Source organism: Lissotriton helveticus, chromosome 1_1 (assembly GCF_964261635.1).
Source record: "Lissotriton helveticus chromosome 1_1, aLisHel1.1, whole genome shotgun sequence".
NCBI lineage: Eukaryota > Metazoa > Chordata > Amphibia > Caudata > Salamandridae > Lissotriton > Lissotriton helveticus.
The window spans coordinates 2,088,688,495-2,088,700,915 of NC_136057.1; the positions used below are offsets into that span (position 1 = coordinate 2,088,688,495).

The 12,421-nt window shown below is 41.6% G+C and overlaps 1 pseudogene; it reads right to left on the minus strand.

The window, feature by feature from the left end:
* LOC144766563 (vitellogenin-A2-like) overlaps nt 1-12,421 on the minus strand; it is a 126,151-nt pseudogene that overhangs the window by 20,091 nt on the left and 93,639 nt on the right.

Genomic DNA, 12,421 nt, shown 5'->3' on the forward strand with positions numbered 1-12,421 from the left:
ATGGAGTTATCACCGGGTAAGAAGAGCTGCGAAATGGACCTGTCTCCCCAGGGAACGGGGGGGCTGGGCTGTTCCCAATCTTTTATATTATTATTGGGCTGCCATGCTACAACATTTTGGCTCACCATTGGTGGGCGTTAGGATAGATATTCCTTTATTTATCAGCCCATCTATATATGATATTGCCCTAGGTAATGCTGCCAAGGGTGGTTTAACACGTGTGTTAGAGCCGAGTTATTTAACAAAAACGAAATTTAAGGTTACTTGGGCTCTTTTTTCTATTTGGAAGAAAATTCGATCTCGCGTATCTATTCCGAAGATTAATTCCTATACATCATTCAGTGCCGTGGGCCTGCTACCATCGATATTTCAGGATGGTGTCATATTTAAATGGCACTCTTTGGGATTAAAAGATATTGGTGATCTGGGTCACGATAGCCAGCTGGCCTCCTTTTCCTTTTTAAAGGATAAGTTTCACTTGCATTCTAACAATTTTTTTAAATATCTTCAGGTTAGGAGCTTTTTGGATAGACATCACCGCAGAAATCTTATCCTGTATGATAAAATTGCTTTAGTAGAATTGGTTAAGAAAAGAGCTAGAATAGGAGCCATATATCAATATCTTTTGTCAGATCTTCCTGATGACTTGGATATCCACAATATTAAGTGGGCGGCAAAATTTGGTATTCCAACACTGGATTTGAAACGGCCGCTTGAACTTGCCAAATATGTTTTAGTTTCGGGTACCTTGCGTACGCAAAGTTATATGGCTATGTTCAATCTATATCATACCCCGGCCAAGATTGCTAGTTGGGGGGGTGGCAAGGGTGATTCCTGCTCCAGGTGTAAATGTCATGCAGCCGACGCAATTCATATGTTTTATTCATGCCCCAATCTCAGTGTTTTTCTTAAAGATATTGAGGTTTTCATCAATCAGGTGCTCACAATTCTGGTTAACATTTCTCCGGAGTTTATTATAGTGGGTTGTGAACATGCAGGAGCGGCTGAAAGGACAAGATATGTTTGAGCATTTCTGTTCATTGCGATGGCAATGATACGGCTATGTATAACCTCACAGTGGCTAAGTCTGGAGGCTCCAACCTTCTGTCATTGGAAAGCTAGGATGTTAGCCTTGTATAATTTGGAATCTTCGATGTATTTGTTGAGGGGGAGAAGGAGGTGCCAGTTGGCATCCAAGATCTGGGCCCCGTTGGAGCAGTGGTTTTTGCATTGAACCATTTGTTGCTATTTCAATTTCTTTTTCCTGCCTTTGGTTTTTGTTCCCTTTTCTTTATCGCCTTTTTCCCTTTTCCTCGAGTATCAATTTAATGTTCTTTTTTCTCTCCACTGATGTTACTGATGTCAAATTTTAAATTGTTTAGTAGGTCAAATTTCTGTTGTCTTTTCTGATTAAGATGTATGTATGTACTTATTAATTTGTTTCCCCAACTCAATTCACTGTGTTATTGGTGTTATGTTTTTTTTCTTCTGAAAAGTAATAAATACAATTATAAAAAAAGGAAGCGTGATACCCATGAAATCAATGGAGATTGTGCTATCTAAGCATCCTCAGAGAAAAGTCAAATATAGACCATAGGCTCATGCTGTCTGCTGTAGATAAAGCAGGATTAGCCATAGAATAACGGTGATCAACATCTTTACAAAAACATAATTAACTTTAAGTTAGCAAAACAATTTCAGATTTTTTAAAGCTTCTTGCAAAGAGTGAAATACATGCAATTAGATGGGTAACAAAAGATATATAATTGCCAAGTGAGCACATGTACATGGGCATACCTACCTTTAGAGTGCATTTCTGCAAATTTTGAACGCAAAAAGTGCACTTATGAGAAGGGGCATTTCCATCAAGCAGTCCTGTGAAAAGTAGTGCATGTTTTGCAGGTAGATTCTCAACGTGGAAATGTACATACAACTACTTTGAGTAACTGCCTTAACATCAAAGAAGAGGGAATGTAGCACAGCCATATTTCAGGGGCACACATGTGTTTGGAAATGCTTCCCACTAGTGAAAAACCTTACACATGTAAATACACATTTGATCATGCTTATTCGTGCACATTTTCTAGGTAGTGAATAGGGGTACTCTTGGAATTGTATGAATAGCCTGGATATCCAGAACTATGCCTAAGATTTGCTAGATAAGCCTAAAAATCTAAACATATTGCGGAAAAGTTAGGAGTGGATTTCCAGCTTTTTAAAGCTGTTCTTTATGAATCAGTGAAAGATGAAGTAAAAATGTGGATAAGAATCTATGTAATCAATGTAATCTGTACAAGGAGTTTAAGTATTTTAGGCACTTTATAGAGCACTCCAATTTTATATTTCGGCCACTTTGAAATGCATTGGGATCATAGAGAAAGGCAGTAAAAGAAATGCTGAAGAAGGGGCCAAGAGAGATTTGAATGCATTGATACAAAGGAGAAGGACAATGTGGAACTACAGAACTCTTAAAGAATTGTAAGTGAATATTATGCCCTGATATCAGTATTGAAATGATACGCATATGTAGTAAAGGTAAACTGTTGGTGTAATCTCATAAAAGAAGCAGTTCATTTGTTTTATGGATGCAACAGGTTATTTGATTATTGATTTGTCTAGAGAAACTAATTTACTTACTAGAATTAGATTCATATGGCAGGACATTCACTTCAATGCTATTTATGGTCAGCTTGAGGGAATCAGCAGATGTCAGTTCAGTTCAGTAAATCTTTATTTCGACGATTAAAAATCATCATAAAAATACAATATACAATAAAAATGTCATTAAATTACATTTCTGAACTTATGACAAATTAAAACTACAAGGAGTAGAGGGTACAATTCATAGAAAGAAATAATTATTATGTACAAAAGTTGGTTAATTTCATGTGTTTCTCAGTCTTACTGCTACTTTTAAAAAACTTACAATAGAGCATAAAGTGTGCATATCGCTAGCTCTCTGTAAAAAGAGCAGTGCAGCTCTTGCATGACGAAATTTCTGCTTCCTGAGGAGGTCAACCAAAAATCTACACCTAGGGTTTCGGAAAAATTAACATAAAAGTTCAAAATGAAGGGTGTCCTGCGGAGACCTATTGTCGCAGCCGTAGGCACCCTTCTGCTCAATCGTTACAGTAAAACCAGAGGGATAAGCTAAAATATTAGGTAACAGATTGATCCTAAAACGACACATTAAAAATCTATCATGCTGGTTATACATCAAGAACAGATAGGGTTCCATGCCCTCCCCATTATTGACTAGACCGTGAGCTGCTATTGATCTCTTTAAGGGTCCATAACCAAGTCTAACAGTTTAAAATTTTTCCATAAGCAACTTTTTGATTTACAGCTGATAGAAATTGAGGAAGGGTTGCTAAAAAGGAGATGCTCGTCTATATTCTCTAAAGTGCTTTTAACGTATTTTAGCCAGGGAATTTGTAACCCCTTATCCCTTTGCAGACAGTCTATGACAATTTCCCTGCTCAATGCTGCCTCTGTGTTAGTCCATATTCTGATACATGCTATAATTGGCCTCATCTTGACGTGGTCTGAAATATATGGGATCCCGAGTTCTGTGTGAGCAATTTCGGCAGAGGTGGAGTGTGGGATTTTCAGGATTCTGCGGAGAAATTTATCTTCCTCTAATTGTAGTTGTTTAGGGTCCCTGAAGCCCCACACCTCAGCGCCGTACAGGGTCTTTGCCATACTAATTGAGCCATATAGAGTCATTATTTGTTCGGGGCACCATCGTCCCAGCCTACGAGCAAAGCTTAATATTGCACCGTTTGAAGAGACGAGCTTTGTGCAGTGTTCCTCGACCAGTGGGTTATATTGAATTTCACCATCAAACAAAAGGCCCAGATAGGGAAAAGTTTTTACTGAATCAAAGGTGTGTGTCCCTATTTTGAACACAAACTTATTAGAAGGTTTTTTTCCGGCCACCATAACAAAGGATTTCTTCAGATTTACAGACAGGTCTAAATTGGCCATGAACTTAACAAATCCGTCCACCAGTTGTTGTAGACTCCTTGGTGTTCGGGCAAGCAGAACCGCGTCATCCGCGTACAGAAGTACTGGGTTTGACGTGATCCTACTTTGGGGCAGTCCACAGTCAGGGATATGAGGGTGCTTTCTAAGGCGTTGATGTAAAGTGAAAAGAGGAAAGGGGCGAGAATGCACCCTGCCTTACTCCTCCCAAGCAAGGAAATTGGTCAGTCTGCCCCCCCTCTGGGCTAAAGCGAACCCTAGCAGTGGTGTTCCAGTGCAACTCTTTTAAGATGTTTATCAGCCCCACATCTATACCTATCTTGTACATCATGGCCCACAGTTTATTCCTGTTCACGTTGTCAAAGGCCGCAGCCAGGCCCATATATCCCATGTAAACCGTGCCATTACTGGCTTTGGTGTATTTGGGGATTAGCAGGTACAGATTTAGACACTGATCACTAGTTGATTTACCGGCTCTAAACCCGTACTGTATGTCAACTATAGTGCGGTGCTCCTCTGTCCACTCCATAAGCCGATTCAGAATCACTCGACCTAATATTTTGTCAGAGACATCAATTCGTGAAATCGGCCTATAACATTTTGGATCGTCCCTACTCCCTTTCTTAAAAATGGGTACAATCAATGCAGTGGACCAGGAGCGTGGTAGACCTGATCTAATAGCCGCGTTTAGGACCCTAGTTAGGATTGGTGCCCAAAGGTCTATGTTGCTTCCATATAAGTCTGGTGGAGTACCATCGGGCCCTGGAGCTTTGTTCGGGGTCAGACCTTGGATCGCCTTTGTTATCTCTTCTAATGAAAAATCTATTTCAGAACTCCCAGCCCCCTTCTTGGATTGCTACCTTTGAGTTATTGTAAAGACCCTCAAAGTGAGCAACCCATTGCTCTGGGAGGATATTGGTGCTAATCACCGGGGCAGTGTTGTCTTGAAAACAGGGCCTATTTACAATCCTCCAAAACTCTGTGAAATCCCTGTTTTCTCCTGCCTCTCTCAAATCAGCCCATACTTCTGCTTGTAGGGTGGTCTTCCTCTCCTTTACCTTGGATTTGTAGATTTGTCTGCAGTTGGCCACTTCTACCTTATCCCTTGGATTAGCTTTAAGGCAAACTTTTAAGTTCCTTAATGCTTTGGAGCAACTTGTATCAAACCATTTTGGTTGCTTAATACCCTTACTTGGACCTTTTGCTTTCAATAGTTTGTCAGCCAGTTTTGTCAAGGATCCAAATGTTGCGACTAGCTCCGGTCCTTCTATTAGGGGGTCCAGACAGTCTTCAACCTGTTTTCCGCCTTTTTGGATTAGAGTTTTATAAAACTCCTGAGGGTTTATTTTTGCCCACCTTAGTTGCCTCCCCTGATCTGTGGGCTGCAGGCTTATGTCCCCTTGTTTATTCTTACCCCCCCAGCCAGTGTGTGTTATTTCCATGACTAAGGGGTTGTGATCACTAAAGGTGCTCCATTCCGTTCTAACCTTTGTGATTCTATTTTTAGCCAAGGGAGATATCATTATGTAATCTATAATGGTGGAGCAACCTCTTCCTTCAAACGTTGGGACGTATGTGCCCGCCTCCTCCGGGACTGTCAGGTCAATGGTGTGTACTAATGAATGGGTTTCTATCAGTGTAGTTAGTGCTGTACCCTCGTGGCTGTGTTCAAAATGCGGCCCATTTTTAAGCGGGCAAGTGTCCCAGTCTGTTAATATGAGGGACAAGTTTGAGCAGAGGTGGCAGTTGAGGTCACCCATTAATAGTACTATTGCCCCCCCTTACCTCTGTTCCGCCTCTTGTGTGAGTCTTTCATCTAACTCCCGTTGGACAGCATTTTTCCCATTTATTGGCCCTGAGTTATAAACGTTAAACAGCTGTAACCTCAACCCTATGCCTTGGAACGTTACTGCTTGAAGAGTATGTGATGTCCAGGATGGTACTGACTATCTACCGTCTAGGCTTAGGTCGACATAAAGTGCTAACCCACCTCTTGCTCTTCCCACTCTGCTTTCTTGTGCTGGCACAAAGAAGCACTTATAGCCCTCTATTTGGTAGAGCGAGGGGTTAACTGCCTATGTCTCCTGAAAAGCTAATATGTCAAAGCCCTGAAGTTGATTCCTCCAATCTGTATTTTCAAATTTTCCGGCTAGGCCCGCTATGTTCCACGACATGATATTCAACTTTCCTCCTAGCTCCTCCCCTTCTTTTGTGCCCTGCTCACTTAGCCTGAATTTGGCCATCCTCTTTAGCCTACCCCTCTGTTTTTCTCTATTTTGGCTGAGTGGGTGTTCTACGAGTTCCTTCCTTTGTTCACTCCCACGGGCTTCTGTCTCAGTCTCGACCGTTATCCCCCTCCTATCCTTCTCCTCGCTTTGTTTTCCTTCTTGCAATAGTCATTCATTCTCATCCAGGGACTGTAAGGGGCTAAATCTATTTGTCCACTGTAACCCACCCTGATGTAGTAAGGGCTGGGCGCCATGCTCGTTGTACCTTGCCCAGTGTCCATCTGTCAATCTTCCCCTTCTAACCTGTTTGAAGTTTGGCGGATGTATGACAAATTTCCTGGGATAGAAGTACCCTAGTGGCATAGTCCTTATCGTACTGGTTGTGTTTTTGCTGTAGTTATCCAATATGTACTCCAGTAGGTTCGGGTTCCTGAAATTTGCAATGATACAATTCCCTTCTATGTCTTTTCTTCTACTGCCAATCCAATTTGCCCTCCTTACGTGTAAAATTTCCCTCACTTCCCCCCCCTGCAGTGGCCTGTGAATATTTAGCCAGTTGGTGATCTTGTTTTTAAGTTCCATGTGTGATTCTCTCTGCCCCATTCTGAGCTCGGGTACCCCAGCAAAGATGACAACAAAGGGGCTCGCTTCTGGAGGTAGATTTACACATGGTAAGGGACCTTGAGATCTATCATTTCGCTCTATACTTGCTTGGGAGGTGTCTGTTTGTTTGGGGATAGCAGATGTCTCTGGCTGCGTTTGTATTGCATGTCCCTGTCCCTGTGCTTTGTCTCTGCCCATGTTTCCATGTGATTGCGTCCTTCTATCCCCCACCTCTTTTACCACTTTGGCTCTGCATGCACCTGCGCAATGATGCATTGCTTATTTCTTAAACAATTATTAGGTAATGGGAGTTGTTGAGCTGGTAGAGTGACTACTGGAAATACATTATCTGATTGGTTGGCAATTAAAATCTCTTTAGCCTTGCCCTGTCTCTGCAATTCATTGGCTATTTTATCTAGTTTGCTAACTAGCGGTTTGATTTGTCTGGCTATAAAAGCCTCCAAGTGCTTTTGTAGGTCTAGAATTACAGGATCAAGCCACCCCGGGGGGATTGAGGGAGATCTAGGTTCTATTATCGAGACCTCGTCCTCTGTGTCTTTTGGCCTATTGGCCCTAGTGAGGTTTTCCCAGGTTTTTGTTTGTATATTCTTATTACCACATTTTTTACTTCTCTTCCTAGGTGTTCTATTTCCCCCTCTACTTGTTAGTTCTTCGTCCTCTATTGCTAGCTGGGCACAAGGAACAGCGTTGGATAAATTATCCCGGCTGCCATTGTCTGGTGTTTCACTAAGATTCAAATCCTCAGTTTGTGTAGGGGTCAGGGGCAAAGTTGTTAAAGTCATGGATATGCGCCGCTCCGTGCGCTCTATCTCCCCGGCAACCTTCCTTAACATTAAATCGATTACTGTCGGAGTGGCTTTATGAGCTACTGCCTCACATGTCTCAATCCCTGAATTTTTTGATTTGTGGGGGGTTCCTAATTTGCCCTTAGTAGAGCGGGTTTTCGGTTTGGTAGCCATGATTTTCAAACCGTGCTTTGCACTATTTCCTCCTTCCTCCCAGAGAACTAAATACAGTAATGTTATAATTATCCTGGATTGCTGTATCGATTTCCGCTAATGTTTCAATCTTAGGACCTCTTGTTGTATAGTTCCCTTATATAAATGTAGTACAATGCCCAAGTCCTCCGGCGGATAGTCTCTCTTTAGAAAAGCAAATGGCACGGAAATACTTTAGTGCAAGTCCAAGGGGGGTGGCCCATCCCGTCCCTGGATGTCCCCTGACGGCCACAGACGGCCCGCCCTTTGCCCGGGCTTCGCCCGCGGCGCGTCCCACGGGGCGTAGGGAACACCGGCCTTTTGTGCACCTCCGGGCGCGTGGGTGGGCGTGAGCAGACGGGATACTCCCACTGGGGCTTGTGGACAATGTAGTCCCCCCCGCTCGGCAGCCGCAGGTGTTCCAGTGAGCGTCGGCGGGGGGGGACCAACAAAACAGTAGGCAGGCAAAGCTCTCGCTGTGCACACACCAGCGCGACCCCTGAGAGACCCAGTAGCAATCCGTGACTTGTAATATGTCACCTTCAGGCTATAAGGGCATGTCAATGCTATTTATGGTCAGCTTGAGGGAATCAGCAGATGTCAATATCTCTGAAGAAGGAAAAGAACAAATTATATTTATGTTTTAAATATGTTTTGCATAGATTCGGAAAATCATCTGATACATTATGAAGAGTGTACATCCCAGTATTGACAATACTAAGGGCCTGCTTTAATAAAGGGGGCAAAAGGCCATTTCTGTAAAATCATAAGTGCGGCCTCAGCTTAAGCACAACACAGTCAAATGGGGGAGTTCCATGACTTTCTGGATGCACACTAGGGGTAGGCAATAGTCAAAGGATTTTACTCTGCAGAATTCAGCTGTTACCAAAAAACTCTGCAAGATTCCATAGAGTTCCACGAGTGTGGGAATTCCGGTCTGTTGCACTGCTCGTGCTGATTTTTAGCGCCTGGGGCATATAATGTGCTGAAAAATTAGTGCGAGCGGCACCATGCTGTGAGCCAGGTGCAAGAAAAATTCTGCCATGTGGAGGTTGGCAGAGTTTTTGCCAAGCTCCATGCTCCAAACGGAGTGCGGAGTGGACAAAACTCTGCAGAGTGTAGTTTACCGCCCACCCCTAATGCACACTTCACACAAAAAAGGGGAGTTCCTAATGGCGTAGTGCACATTCCTATGAGAGAAAAGGCTCCAAACTTATGTTCCCTGAAAGGCAGTTGCAAAATACCTGCCCAAGAGGTGGACTTCACCTACTTCCCACACCACTGAGAGCAACCGCCCAGTTCACTAGCACAGTGTAAGGCGGCATAGACAGGAGTGGACAGACTGTCTCGAACACCTTCCACCATATAACAAATGCCTTTATTCTTCTTATTATATTATTGTCCTTAACTTTAAAACAATTTTATTTCAGAATGGCAGTTGGCAAATTGGCATGGTCTTCCATTTTTTTACTGTTTGTTAGAGTCATCATATTGCCTGTTGCATCTGCTATATTACTCATTTCATATTTTATCCTAGCGTTAGTGTTAATAAAGGTCACCTTCATAGTAGACTAATTGGATAATATACATGGTGAATGTGTCCTGTGTGCCATTCCTCAAGCTGCAGTAGAAACTTCTTCAACATGAAACATCAATGTATTTTAAATAATCTCTCAGGCCATGCCTTCTACTATATAAAATTGAGCTTAAGAAGGCATGCAGTTCAATTGTAAGCTCACTGACACGTTGCTGGCAAAACACCTAATTAACATTAAAATGGTGGTGGGGATGGTGACGGTGAAAATTGCTCTCTGAAGTCTATACTGAAACCCCCAACTCATTTGTGATAGACTAGCAAAAACCATCCTGAGGGTAAAATGGAACGTAGTCCTTTGGTTCTCACTGAGCCAAGCTTCTTCACACTATGTTCCACATAACAAATGTTACTTGATATGTATGCTGTTCAAAGAGCGTTTGTAATAAGTACACATTTGTGTATATGAGAGGCAGGTTTACAAAACAAAATGGTGGGAGTAGGTTTCGCAACAGGAGTTCAAGTACAATACAAAACCTGAACAGCTGTACACAAAATTGGTTTAATGTATTATCTCCACAGTTTATGTTAATCAGCGTCTTATCAGAAGACACTTTTGCTGTGTAGATCAGCACCAAGAAAGGAATGGGCATGTTAAAGGTCCTTAGTTGGGCCCTTTAGACAAGATCCAATTGTTAACTCCTTGGGTGAGTTCCACTGTAGGTGTACATGTGCCAACTGAGCTTCTTTTTTTAGCAATAACTCATGTGTGGCACAAGTCAAAAGAATGTTGTTGCATATAGACTAGGGGAAACTTTGGTTTATACACCACCAGGTTCCCTGCTTCTTGCTAGTATCCACATACTAAATGATAAACCCTTGAATCTGGCAGCCTTGCTCTGACAGAATACTTTTTTCCAGAGAATTTCACTTCTGCCATTTTTATGTTTCATTTGTTGCTCCTAATTAGGTAATTATTTTTCACAGAGTAATTTTCCATTGAGAATTGGTCATGACTAATCTATGTTCTTTAGCACTTTTATTTTTTACCACGATCACATATGCTACTTTTTACATATGTATAATGCCTCTTCTGAGAAACAGTTTTTTATGAATTTGAGCCCACAATAAAAAGGCTCATCAAGAAGGTTAAGAAAAGAAGTAGTGAGATGACATTATTGTTACTGCTGCATAGGTTGGATGCATACATTTATGTGAATACATGTGTGCTGAAACGAATACATTTGTGGCGTGCACTTGCACAAATGGTCACACACAAAGAGATTGATGAACAATGTACCATTTGGAGTCAAAGATGCTTTGCAACTTTTTTCCGAGTAAACACATTCATTTTGGTGCTTGACTGTCACCACCATCTTAGGTCATAGAGGCCATCAACCTAAGTCAACAACATATTGATGTTTGAATAGTTGCGACGTATAGTTTTAAGTAAAATGCAACCGTTGAGTAGAGTGACAATCCTATCATAAAACAAACCATTCTTCCCAGAAGTGACATACTGAACACATCTGCGCTAATCATGAAAGAAGAGCATCCAAAGGTGTTCAAACACATACTTTTGAACTTTCATCTTGTCAGACTAAATAAATACTCACTTGCTGCCCAGTTTAACATTGATGGCCTTCTGGTCAGGAGACTCTTCCACTTTGTTCATCATCACCAGAAAGTTCAGCTCAGGGCTACCATCTTGGGCCAGGACATGGTGAATGAATGAATGAATGAAAATATTATTAAAGTGCAAGCTACTGTCCGGCGATGTCTAGGTGCTATCCAGAACAGACAGGTAGTGAAGTTTTTTGGTTTTCCTAATTAGAAGCAAAACCAAGTGTTTAAAGATGTTCTGAGCTTTAGTAGACAAGTGGCCGACTTAAGCTTACCTGGCAAGGAGCTCCATAGCAAGGCAGTTGATCTAAAGAAACTCCTTAGCAGCTTCTGGCCATTGAGTAGTTAAATGCAACGCCATTAAAGGTGGTGATTATGTGTTTGGAAACCGTGCAGCGAACTAAGCAATGTTTAATTCAAAATCAATGAACATACCATTATGATTAACAAAAACAAAACAAAACAGCACCTGTAAACACATGTATATCAATTTATAAAACACAAAGGGTTACTGCATTACTGATCCCTTGTCCCACATGTAAACCATCAACAGCTTTTGATTGACATCTGAGTGGGGTAGGAGTGGGCATTAGAGAAAGAAAAGGACTCTAGCATTCCATTGACCTTCTATTTCTGCGCTGCCTCCATAATGCCTTATAGGAAGAGTAGCAAAGGTGGTGACGTGGGTACCAAAGAATGAGCCAGGAGTAGCAAACGCTACCCATAACTACCATCTAAATCTAAACAGTGTGCTGAACTAGCAATACTTAAAGCCTTATGCCAAATTCTTCTATTGTATATGTTTACTGTTCTGGAAATCCAGAGGACAGTAGGCCAGATGTATGGACCATTTTTCAATGACAAACGTTCCTAGTTGGCAACCTCAAAAAGGTTTTTTGCAATATATGTATCCCACTTTAGAAGTTGGTAAAATGTTACTGATTCATAAAATTGGAGTGTTACTGGATACTGATTCCATATTAGGAAGAGGCAAGTAATGGGCATCCCTTCTAAATACTGAATCATTATGCAGTGTTTCAATGATTTGAAACTGTAATTAAGGTTGCTAACACTTAAAAATTACTGACTCCCCCAGTTGGGATGGTAAACCACTTGCATAATATATATGTTAAAAAAGTGTTAGGGAGAGTAGGCAGAGATCCAAAGAATACTGCCAGTTCTCAAAAAAGAGAAACCTGTATTCTTTAAAAACAGCTCTGTTGGTTTCTTCAAAAAACATAAAACCTTTATCAAAAGGCAGTCATAGAGATGGGAGTTTGCTGACCCATGGAGGCTACCATTCCCGTGATAGCCACCAATGGAAGTGAATGGCAATTTGTGTTCTACCTCATTAATATTCTTGAGTAAAGGTCATATTGCGACGCTGCCTATACAGAATTTTAGAGACAGGCAAATTAGTACCTAGGGGGCATATTACCAAGAATAAGCGA